The sequence below is a fragment of the Periplaneta americana genome, chromosome 16, assembly GCF_040183065.1.
Source record: "Periplaneta americana isolate PAMFEO1 chromosome 16, P.americana_PAMFEO1_priV1, whole genome shotgun sequence".
Taxonomy (NCBI): Eukaryota; Metazoa; Arthropoda; class Insecta; order Blattodea; family Blattidae; genus Periplaneta; species Periplaneta americana.
The window spans coordinates 176,257,804-176,269,824 of NC_091132.1; the positions used below are offsets into that span (position 1 = coordinate 176,257,804).

Consider the following 12,021-nt stretch of genomic DNA (forward strand, 5'->3'; position numbering starts at 1 on the left):
TATCGAACCCGGGACCTTTGGTTTAACGTACCAAGGCTCTACCACTGAGCTACCCGGGAACTCTAACCAACACCGATTATTCAAATCAACTTTACAGGGAGTTATACCTGAAATCTTGATTTGCATAATACACGTCACTGTTCATTAACAGAAAACCACCATTTAAGTCACACGGAGTTAGTGTGCACTCGAAGTTGGTTGCTCGACGGTTGTAGGCCCACTTTGAGGTCTGTGGATATAGAGAGAAAAATTGGATCGGTGTCGGTTAGAGTTCCCGGGTAGCTCAGTGGTAGAGCCTTGGTACGTTAAACCAAAGGTCCCGGGTTCGATACCCGGCTCCGGAACAATTTTTCCCTCGAAATTATTCAAATACCTGAAGTTATACCTGAAATCTTGATTTGCATAATACACGTCACTGTTCGTTAACAGAAAACCACAATTTAAGTCACACGGAGTTAGTTTGCACTCGAAGTTGGTTGCTTGACGGTTGTCAGCCCACTTTGAGGTCTGTGGATATAGAGAGAAAAATTGGATCGGTGTCGGTTGGAGTTCCCGGTTAGCTCAGTGGTAGAGCCTTGGTACGTTAAACCAAAGGTCCCGGGTTCGATACCCGGCTCCGGAACAATTTTTCCTTCGAAATTATTCAAATCAACTTTACAGGGAGTTATACCTGAAATCTTGATTTGCATAATACACGTCACTCTTCGTTAACAGAAAACCACAATTTTAGTCACACGGAGTTAGTGTGCACTCGAAGTTGGTTGCTTGACGGTTGTCAGCCCACTTTGAAGTCTGTGGATATAGAGGGAAAAATTGGATCGGTGTCGGTTGGAGTTCCCGGGTAGCTCAGTGGTAGAGCCTTGGTACGTTAAACCAAAGGTCCCGGGTTCGATACCCGGCTCCGGAACAATTTTTCCCTCGAAATTATTCAAATCAACTTTACAGTGAGTTATACCTGAATTCTTGATTTGCATAATATTTACGTTCTCGTTCTCGTTTCCGTTCCCGGTTTATTTTGAACCAGCCTTTACGGAACACAAACAAATAATGCGTACTCGAGCACAGGTGAGCACATGATTCCAGGGACAAGTTACACAGCAGCCATCGCCAAATTTGTACTCGTGATGACGTCGCTGGACGCAAGCCGCAATACATATCAATCAAGGAGTATACAGCACTCTGTTCGGATTTCAGTGGCGGACTCTCAACACAAGCACCTGGCATAAACTACACAATAATCATTTGTAGATGGACAAATTATAGTTTATTTCACCTCAATTTTTACTGTGCCACAACAAGGTAGGAAAATACGCCACAATATACCACTATACCACCCTTAATACAACTCGTATATTTTCGTATGGCACTCATGATTTTTGTTTAGTTTTTACAAGTTTTTATTCAGAAAACAAATGTTCGGAAATATACTGAATGTAAAGCGAAACATAGCAGCAATATTTTGTAGCGACAGGTGACGTAAGATAGGACTATAGACATTTTTCTATGGAGAGCATTTTAAATAAATCTAAGCTAGTCTGGCGTGTTACACAATGGCAACCTTTTATATCCTCACTTATTTCCAGCTCTCTTCACACGCCAGTCCACCTAGTAAATAATTTTAAAGTTATATTTCGAGTGTCGTCTGTTATTAGAGACACGAGTTGCTTTATGTTCAGATTCATTTCTTCATGCTGTTGTATTTCCTTTAAGTGCAATGACATCGAGCAAATATTCTTATGCAGAGAGATTCTTCGTAACTCCCCGGGTGAACATAACCAGTTCTAGTTTTAGCACAGTCTACTATATACACTTGCGAAGCTCAATATGTAGTAAAAATGCAAACATGGATAGTTGCCCACCACTAGGATCGCTACTATCGCCTCATCATCGCAGATCTCTCTCCTAGCAGCCGACAAAATATGTCGTTGTGTTCTTTTGGAAAAATTAACACCTTCCTTCCATTATTGAAATATTAAATGCATAAAGTTAATTTATTATTTTAATGAAGTATATTAAATTCCACCATAAACTCGAAGATACCTGCAAGAAATAGGTTAATATTATTTTTGTTTGTGCAAAACGAACTGAAATTTACTATAATCGCTTCACTCATTCAAGATTATAGCGATAATTAACTATGAAACCAATAAATATTAATTTTCATTTCCCTTTACAATAATAATAATAATGGAAATATGAATTAATGGATTAACTTATGTACGTGTACCGGTACTTGTAGTGTAGGCTTACGTAGTTGAGGTTAAGCAATAATAATCACACCAGAATTGGAAACAAAACGTGATCAATAAATTTTATTGTAACAGACTTTTTCTACGTCTCTAATAAAGTAACAAATAAAAATAACAACAAAATTAACAGCTGTAATTAAAAACATATCCTTTGAAAAAAAAAAAAGTAGGCCTAAGCAATAATAATACCACCAGAATTGAAAATAAAACGTGATCAATAAATTTCATTAAAACAAACTTAATTTTTCTACGTCTCTAGTAAAATATTATTATTCCAATTATTGTATTTTAGCCATTAACATTTTCATTACAACCAATAACGAACATTTCACAAGCATCAATGTGAAATACGCAACGAGCTAGCACTCGATGGAAATACGATTCAGTCCAAAGTCGACCGTGGACAGTCTATTGTGTCTAATTGCTAACCGCTAATCATGAGATTTCCAAAAAATCACCTCAAGCTTCGCGACTGTATATAGTAGACTGTGGTTTTAGTTTTATAGTTTTATTTTCCCTGGCAGAGTTAAGGCCATTAGGCCTTCTCTTCCACTCAACCAGGATCAAATAACATACAGAAAAATACATACCAGTATACAAATATTAACTTAAAAGTAATATAAACATAATAAAGTAAAAAAAGAGAGATTGAATACATATACACAATCAGTATTAACTTTAAAATAATGATAATAAAAAAATATATAGAATAAAAAAAGAGACTGAATACATAACCACAAACAGGAAAATACATTCTAGTATGGAAGTATTAACTTAAAAAAAAAGAATTAATACATATGAATATAATCTCATAACTATTGTATCAATATCAAAGTTTCCACCTAAGGCGAGAGATTAGACCACAGTCTGACGCATCTTTCATTTCATTTCTCGTTCAGCTAGTGTTTCAATATCCCTTATCCTCCTTTGTATTGGTCATAGCAATATTATTCGGACATGTTTTAATGAACTGTCCTTCGTTATAGTACTTCAATGATTTCGCGATTTCCAAAGCAATAACATAATTTGCAAGGAGTACCCCTTGACTCATATCTTGTTTCATCATATTTTGTACCACAACTATTATTTGAATTTTGTTTTTTATGTATTATTTCCTTCGCCCCATCCAGCCCCAAGAAAATAATTCGATATGAAATTTTATTCGGCAAAGAGTTGAAATTTATGGAACAACTGGATAATACGCACGGCAGACCAATATCGATAGTCGACTCTACTCGCTGGCCACTAGTCACCGGGCCGTACCGAGCCGTATCAAACAAAATATAATCGAAATGGTGGTAGTCAAATTCGCGACTATATTCTTAAATAATTCACTCCATTAGTCAAGTTCAAGGTTTTATGTAGTACAACGGCTGTTTTTTGAACGCATTAAAAGAAAATGAAGATGTAATAAGATAATAAACTAGGTTATCACAAGGAAATTAACAGGAAAAAAGGAGTGTTTCACGGAAAACAATTAAAATGACGGAAAGTAAATTTCCGGTTAATGTTCGCCAAAGCGTAAAGTACGTAATTATGACGGCGTTGCTGTTTTATTTCTGGCCTATAGAAAAATACCTAGCCTTTTACGAAAAAAAAAAAATTAAGGACCATGAAATTATTCACCGCTTTCATTATAGGCCTATTATTTTTTAACAATATTACGAATCAAAAACTATCATATTATATAATTTTAACTACTACATGGACGAATCAAATCAAGCTAACCTAACCAAAGCTAACCTAACCTAACCAAAGCTAACCTAACCTAACCAAAGCTAACCTAACCTAAGCTAAGCTAACCTAACCAAAACTAATCTAACCTAACCAAAGCTAATCTAAGCTAACCTAACATAACATAACATAACCTTCGTAAATGCAAGGCCTGTAATCGGAGCAAGAAGGAATCTCAATCATTTAATCTGCAAGTACACGCAAAAATAAATTCAAGTAAGGATCACGCTCCCACTGCACGAGAGGTCCGCGCATGCGCTACAGCAAAACTGTTTCTGTCCCGAGCCTCTCATCTAAGGCACTCGTCATAATTTACTCGCAATATTTACGCAAATACACATTGTCGCTAACAGTGGTGCTATCTCTCAATAATGTTCAGAACGAAGGAGGTAGACAGAGAGAGAAAAAATTTCTCCCGCCAACTACGCCACACACCAACGTCATGTTCTTATGTTGGTGACATTGTGTATTTACTTAAATTTGGTGGTAAACGTAACGGCACGGTTCAAAGAGACCGTGCTAATTCTCCAGTATAGCGAAATTTATTTTTCAATTTACCTTAAACTTTCTATCGAGGTAAGAAATACTCGTAACAATTATACCACCAACTGAACCAGTGCTTAAAAATAAACCAGAGCCTGCCTTTCACAAATCAGTTTTCTTTCAACATTGAATAAGTTTGCGTCGAGTCTAACGTGCTTCGTTATTTTAGTGGGTTATTTTACGACGCTGTATTAACATAACAGGTTATTTAGCGTCTGAATGGAATCAAGATGATAATGCTGGCGAAATGAGTGTGGGGTCCAGCATGAAAGTTACCCAGCATTTGCTCGTATTGGTTTGAGGGACAAACCCGGAAAAAACCCTCAATCAGATAAATTGCCTCGACCGGGATTCGAGCACGGGCCACCTGGTTTCGCGGTCAGACGCGCTAACCGTTACTCCACATGTGTGGACCGTAGGCATTAACCGTTATTCCACAGGTGTGTACCATAGACATTACTAACACATGTAGTCTACTCGTATCTATGTTTGTTATGCATTATGTTGGTTTTTAACGGTTTAGGTCCCTGGCTGTATTGCAGAGGAAGCATTAACACACAAATATATGGGTAATAATATTATCACAGTCTACTATATACAGTCGCGAAGCTCAATATGTAGTAAAAATGCAAACATGGGTAGTTGCCCACCACTAGGATCGCTACTATCGCCTCATCATCACAGATCTCTCCTAGCAGATGACAAAATATGTTACACTTTCGTTGTCGTGTTCTTTTGGAAAAATTAACACCTTCTTTCCATTATTGAAATATTAAATGGATAAAGTTCATTTATTATTTTAATGAAATATATTAAATTCCACCATAAACTCGAAGATACCTGCAAGAAATAGGTTAATATTATTTTTGTTTGTGCAAAACGAACTGAAATTTACTACAATCGCTTCACTCATTCAAGATTATAACGATAATGAACTATGAAACCAATAAATATTAATTCGAATTTCTCTTTACAACAATAATATAATAACAATAATAATGGAAATATGAATTAATGAGAGTAACTTACGTGTACCGGTACTTGTAATGTAGGCTTACGTAGTTAACAAAGTGGGTTGAGGTTAAGCAATAATAATCACACCAGAATTGGAAATAAAACGTGATCAATAAATTTTATTGTAACAGACTTACTTTTTCTACGTCTCTAGTCAAGTAACAAATAAAAATAACAACAAAATTAACAGCTATAATTAAAAACATATCCTTTGAAAAAAGAAGTAGGCCTAAGTTGTCTGAAAATGTACAATTATTCAAGGAATCAGCTGATACAGACGTAGAATTAGTGCAAGGCTTTTGTTTCTCAGCTGCAGGTAATAACAGAACAGGTTTATTTGAAACATCAAATAAAGTTGGAACTGCATTCCAGATTAATTTATTTTTGTTTTCATTCATAAATTGTGTGTTTTCGAAATTAAGAGAGCAAAACTTTATATTATTATAAATATATGCTTCATTCTTTGTCATTAGATCTTCCCTCCTGCTGTTTATTAACCACTTTTTGCATCTAGAAGTAAAATAAGAAATAGATGTTACGATTTTTCTTCACGAGCATCAATGCGAAGTACGCAACGACCTAGCACTCGATAGAAATACGACTCAGTCCACTCTAAAGATACGGTTTGTTTACGGCGATCATCGTCGGACGCACATCGCCGGCTATTATAAACGCTGGCGATGATCGCCGAGAAGTGGTTTCTTTATTGACGCACAACGCTGTAGATTCTCATTTGTTTATTCCTTCATCTACTATATATGGGCAAGTAAATTAATGTAGGCCACGGACATAACCTAAAAATTATAATGAATAAATCCAAGATAATGAAGTTGCTATTTATTCTAGAAGAGGGAGATGAGATATCAAAATCTTGCATGCGTATTATAAAAGGAACAAGCTACAGACTAATGAAATATTCAGGAATAGGTTTACAGAATTCTGTTTTAACACACTGATAATGAGACATCTTTATAAAAACGCTACAAAATTTAAGGAATATTTCAGACTCTCACCGACCAGTTTGATTATGTTTTGAGTTTAATTGAAAATGACAATGTTAAATTACCTACAAATTTTGTCAAGACCCCCGTAACTTCAGTTGAAAGATTGGCAGTAACTCACGTTATGAACTGAACTGATTATTATTATTATTATTATTATTATTATTATTATTATTATTATTATTATTATTATTATTATTATTATTATTATACTGTATTACATTACATGGTGTATTCCAAACAATAATTACAAAAAAAAAATTGGCTAAACTAGCGCTGAGGTAGTTCCCTCCGTAATCCGCTTATACACTTTACATGTACGAACATGTGATAGGTTAGGTTTGGTTCGTTTGTGCTTTTATTATGCCTTGTATATACGATCAACTACATCTCTACAAAAAAAAAAAAACGCTATATTTCAGAATACCGCGTAAGTACTTAGGTAGGCCTAGTCACAGAAAACTTACAGAAGAGAGAATTTCCCCCTTACCAACACTGAACGAAATTCTCTGGGGCTCGGGCGTGATAGAAATGTAATATGTAATGTAAGCGTTTATTGTTTAATTTGTTTATTAATTCACAAGCTCATATTAAAAAGAGCATTATGTTGTGACACATATTCAATAATAATTTCGTCTTCAGACCGCGAAAAATTGCAAAAGTCTTGATTTGTTTTGCAGCCAAAACGTACACACGTGGTTAACGTGTACAGATTAGATATTCGATATTACATGACCTTGTCTAAATATCGATTATTGAACACGAATGCGGCGATGTGCGTCCTGAATTTGCTTCAGAAGCAACCTCCAGCGATCTGCGTCGCGTCCAACGAACTGCGCTGGCGATCTTCGCTGTAAAGAAACCGTGCGCATTCATTTCAACTGCTAGCAACTCCGCCGACAATCGCTGACGATGTGCGCCCGGCGATGATCGCCGTAAACAAACCGTAGCTTAAATCCAAAGTCGACCGTCGACAGTCTATTGTTTCTAGTTGCTAGCCGCTTGGAGCGCTTTATCGCGAGATTTGCAAAAAATCACCTCAAGCTTCGCGACTGTATATAGTAGACTGTGATATTATGTCACTTTAGTACGCACTTTATATCGAATTCGTTGTCTTCAATGTACTCCTGAATTGTCAATGTGATGTTTTGAAGTAATAAAGCACTAATAACCTATATGGATATCGTTCATAATAGGCCTACTTAAATTGAAATCATTTCTGAATTACATGAATGGATAAATTTTTATCGACAGTTAAAATTGGAAGGCATGTCTTGTAAAGAGTGTTAAGATCGAATTTTTCAACGATCGTGTGGTCTAATGATTACGAGACTACTAAGCAGAAGGTTTCTGGATAGATTCCCGGTGATTTTAATATCATAGACTATGTTTTTATTTATTTTATTGGGATATTTTACGACGCTGTATCAACATCTAGGTTATTTAGCGTCTGAATGAAATGGTGATAAAGCCGGTGAAATGAGTCCGGGGTCCAGCATCGAAAGTTACCCAGCATTTGCTCGTATTGGGTTTAGGGAAAACCCCGAAAAAACCACAACCAGGTAATTTGCCCCTACAGCGATTCGAACCCGAGCCACCTGGTTTCGCGGCCAGACGCGCTGACCGTTACTCCACAGATGTGGACCATATGTGGTGATGTAAAAGTGGTAACAGAGAGTAGATAGAAGTGAGACGAATTGAACAAAAACAGAAAAAAAAAGGTAGATTTAAGAGAAAAATGAAGAGTTTTTGCCGAATTTATTATTCCCCACCTCTTTACTTCCATAGTCTCTTAAGACACTTGAGTTAATGCGTAACTGCCATATGTAAAAAGTCTGGCAGCTCCAGTATTGTGCACTTATTCCGAAAATAAATAATAAAACCTGCATAAAACAGAAACAATCTGGTGAGCGTGTAATGAATAGAAAATTGGGTTACTGAAGAATATGGTACAAACATATTACTCCCCACTGCTGAAACAAAGATAGTGATGCCGTAATGTAATAACTGTATATGCAAGGCATGGTAATGCCTCTACAAACCTAATCTAACCAGTCACTTATTCTCGGCCGTAAGAAAACTCTCAATCTACCGAAAAACGTAAAGTTGCGTATCGTATTATTCAGTATACCCAAGGAAATCGGTGTAAATATTAAAAAATTTGTACATTACAAAATAGTTAGTTACAAGTTTTAAATGTACCTGTTCAATTATTGGTCAAACTAGCGATAAGGCAGTTCCCTTCGTACTCCGCTTATATACCTTGCATATACCAACCAATCTATGACAGGATAGATTTAGTTAGTTAGGATTTTTTTTATGTCTTGCATATACGATCAACTCCATCTTCACAAAAAAAAAAAAATCCCTTATAAATTAAACAATGTTTACTTCCGAAATCATAGAAACTAACTTCACGCTAGTTTCATCCAATTTTTATACAATAATGTACAAAGAATGAAATACATACCTCCACTCTACGTTAATGTACAGCACAGAGTATAGATGGATTCAAAGCGACGCTGAAATTTTGTAAATGTAGTTTCCTCCTAACTTCTGAAATAAAATGTAACAATATACCGCTCTTTGTGGTTTTCAGCTGTCACTCTTAAGCAGTGTATAAGTCCAAAATTAGCACCGAATAATTAGACCTGATAAAGCAACTTTTTATAATTAGAATTTTAGGATACAGTGTACTCAGAAACAATTGATACCGCTTCACGTAGAAGACCGTGATTATATGGACCAGGACCAGGGTAGCCAACAGCCTATCACTGAATCTCGCTAGACGGGACTTAAATATAAGCTATTTTCGAGCGTAAAAAAGCTAGATTTTTCATAAAATACTTAAAAATCAAGTAATTCAAAATTTTACTTACAGGTATTGTTAATTATATATCACATGTTTTAATGCTGAATAATTCAAACTATGATTACTTGATTCATATAGAGTTTTCTTAAGGATCAACAGGGTCAATGTCTGGATATTCAATGTTAAGTAGCAATGAAGAAGTACTACATATCACATCTATTGACAATATGTAATCTTTACAACTGCCCAACTTTCTTAATGAAGACAATGCACTGGATGATATAATATTAAATATATTTGTAAAAAAGTTGGATTAAACCGACGAAACCTTCCTCCTGCTAAGAGAAGGAAATAAGCTTGATTCTCCGCTAAGTGGGATGAATTATTTGCCACTGAGCTAAACTTAAAAAAAAAAGATAGATTTGACTTGGAAAAAAGCCAAATTGACAACACTGACTAAGCCTTACTTATCGTAAGAATATTTACTCCCTCCAAGCTAATCATTTTGAACTTTGTGCATTTCAGTGTTGCCAATGTCATATAGGGACTTTGTCGCTAAATCTTGCAGTTTCAAATTATGTTTTAGCGACGATTCCTTTAAAAATTTCAATTGTTTCATACAAACGGAAGGAGCGACATTTTCAGCACCCAATAACAACAAAAATGAAACTTTTGTCTATTGAATCTAGCGCATTTTAAAATATCGTTTGATCATTCACAACTTTTTCCATAGCCTACACTTCGGCTGGCTACATATGGTGATATTGAATCATGACATCAAAATACTAGATTATTTTTTTATCTTGTTGTTCATAACATCACTAATAAACTATATCCTAGCTTTTTTGGCATATACACTTTAATATTGGCAATTCCTATGGCGACTCTAATGTGGATATTCGCCTCATTTCTTCAAAGAGAACCAACATAGATTTCCGTTCTTGAAGGTGCTATATAGCATTGATATGACTATCATCAAGTAAATAGCTCCACGAGCTCGAAATTACTGTCGGCAAGTTAATTCTTCTTAATGATTATATCGAATCCATTTATTCCTACGATCCACTGGGGAACGCTGCGATGATGATTTTGTATTTTATTTTGTTGTAGTTCACATTCCATGGTATTCGTACATCGTTTCACAGGTAGAATATGGAACATGTCAACAAACTTAATAGTGCTCAACGAGATTACCTCTCTTCTAACTCGTTGATAGTACTACAAAGTCTTTATTCATAGTCAGTCTCATTGAAATATATACAGAAGCGTTTTACAATATACCCATATGTTCACAGAAATCCATCCGTGATTACAAACGGGTATAAATTCATAACGGCGTACATCACGAACTTAATACTAGAATCATAAGAAAGAACGACTCGAAGAGTTCCTGTTTCGAGTACTGCGGTATGTCTAATTGCCGCCAAAAACTACAGTTGGCAGCAGAAGCAAATATGAAATGTTAATATGGGTTTCGTTCCTTCTGGTTTACCAGTCTTTTGTTATTTTTGCATTACCGTATTCAATTCTAGCAAATGTTTGTAACGATATTAACAAACAACTGACAGGAAGGTAGATTTCACGCGCTAGACACCAAGGCATCTTTTGCAAGTGGCCACCACGGTCGCCAGTCTCACGCCCACACAGCAAAATGATAATACGTTCGTCCTGTGTCAGCATGATTCACTTAAAATAAAAGAAAATAAGAAATTTTATGATATCGTCCATGACGCGAGGTTTGTCGGACACTCTGTACATGCCAGAAATTGAGAAAGAACATTAATACCCATAAGTTATTCTGATGCTAACTTAAAACTAAATAAATCCCGCTAAAAACTGTGTTTGGCGGTTCACTGAAAATAAAATCCTAAATGTGAATGTGCGACTTCGGGATTTGTGCTCTCAAAGACTTTGAGCTCAGTGATGCTGCCATTTTATACTTCCTGGATTCTCTTCAACCTCTTTCTTTGAGCGAAGTTTCTTTGCACTATTAATATTTATTTAGCTAAAATGTGTGACATAGATTTTAGGTTATACTTCGTTTGAGAAACATCTCTTTTAAGTGTCTAGCAGTAGTCCGACTGAATTTTTCGTCTCAATCTTTCCTGGTAGCGCCTTTCCACTTCAGAAAAATCCTGATGAAAATGCTCCCTATGTTCGTTGCTGACTCCCCGAAGGTTTTGAGGAAAGAAAAAATAGATGAGAATCCAAGAAGTTATTTTGAGAGATACATGACATCCCATCGCGTTATAATTCTGAATCAGTTCACTGACAAGTTTTCTGTAATCTTCTGATCTGTGGTTCCTAGAAAGTAAGTCTGTTGAACAATTCTTAGGTTCGCAGTAGGCCTATATCATTGGAACTGGAAAACGCATATGACTGGATCCTTTTAGCCAATCAGTTAGGCTAATAGAAATACATGAAACACAACAGATTTCAGGGGCACAGTTACTGTCATCGTCTATTTTGCAATCACAAGAACACTCGTAAGCTCTTTTAACTATGGTATTGTAATGAAATTCACCTATGTGATTTCAATTTTAACTATCCACAAACGTAACAAAATTAGTTTGTGATTTACACAATATTTCGAGGTATATTTCACTTTATGAGATACTTTTAACACAGTCTACTATATACAGTCACGAAGCTTGAGTTTTGAGGGTGC

The 12,021-nt window shown here is 35.7% G+C and overlaps 1 protein-coding gene across 2 annotated transcripts in view; it reads right to left on the minus strand.

The window, feature by feature from the left end:
- Positions 1–9,254, minus strand: part of LOC138692028 (zinc finger protein 235-like) — a 28,658-nt gene extending 19,404 nt beyond the window's left edge. For both annotated transcript variants that reach the window (XM_069814837.1, XM_069814838.1), the window contains exon 1: positions 9,012–9,254. The gene's annotated coding sequence lies outside the window, so the exon portion shown is untranslated. The remainder of the gene's footprint in view (positions 1–9,011) is intronic.
- Between the last annotated feature and the right edge of the window lie 2,767 nt (positions 9,255–12,021).